This window comes from Rhamphochromis longiceps, unplaced genomic scaffold, assembly GCF_057381845.1.
Source record: "Rhamphochromis longiceps isolate RC_006_pf unplaced genomic scaffold, R_longiceps_female_GT1.1 unmapped_scaffold_4, whole genome shotgun sequence".
Taxonomy (NCBI): domain Eukaryota; kingdom Metazoa; phylum Chordata; class Actinopteri; order Cichliformes; family Cichlidae; genus Rhamphochromis; species Rhamphochromis longiceps.
In genome coordinates, this window is record NW_028187224.1 from 2202842 (window position 1) to 2203637 (window position 796).

A 796-nucleotide genomic window follows, 5' to 3' on the forward strand; every position below is an offset into this window, starting at 1 on the left:
GCTGAGACTGAAGAAGTCACCTGATCAGTGAGCAAACGTTTCTGAAAACGTCCAGATGAACAGAATCAACCTTTTGGGATCAGCCAGCAATGCAGCATCATTGTTGTTCAGCTTCAGAGGTTTGCAGGAATGAACTGATGACCAGAAACAGCTGCAAAGTCCAAGAAAATACCAGCTGGAGTTCAGCTGCATTTGAAGAAGTCAAAGAAAATTAAGGATGGCAAAGGGCGACGTTTTCTTCCAAAGAGCTGCAAACATGGTCGACGCCTCATTAGAAGAATCATCTGGACATTTGTGAGGAACTCTGACCAAGAAAGCAACGTCACACAGATCCAACAGACAGTTTCCATGACTGCAAGTGTTGAGTGGAAAAATGCTACATTGCATTATTGCATCCTCTCACCACAGGAGGCGCTGTTGGCACCACTGATTGCTGATCAGCTGTTCTCTGATGATCTGATTGATACTGTGAATAACAGGGCTCACTGAACTCTGTGACACAGTGAAGATTACAGAGTTTAACTTCAACATCTGACTGACGTCACACAGACAGAAGGATGAACCAGTGAGGCACAGAACACAGTTACTGGAGATACTGGATCAGCTCCATGTGAACCTCTGATGGAGAAGCTGCTGAGCCAGAGAAACATCAGGACATGACAGCAGCTGCACTTATCTAACAACATGTAGCAGAGCTGATCTATGTTAGAGGATCTATCACAGCAGCTGAAGCCAAAGTCCAACACTGGATACCAGCTGAGCCTGTGCTGAGTGTAGTGTTACAGGAAAAGGGCAG

General features: G+C 45.6%; 1 protein-coding gene across 1 annotated transcript in view; it reads left to right on the top strand.

The window, feature by feature from the left end:
• Window positions 1-449, top strand: part of LOC146640662 (protein NLRC3-like) — a 21849-nt gene extending 21400 nt beyond the window's left edge. The window contains exon 9 of the mRNA XM_085400043.1: window positions 1-449. This exon is cut by the window's left edge and continues 1011 nt beyond it. The gene's annotated coding sequence lies outside the window, so the exon portion shown is untranslated.
• Window positions 450-796: the final 347 nt, after the last annotated feature.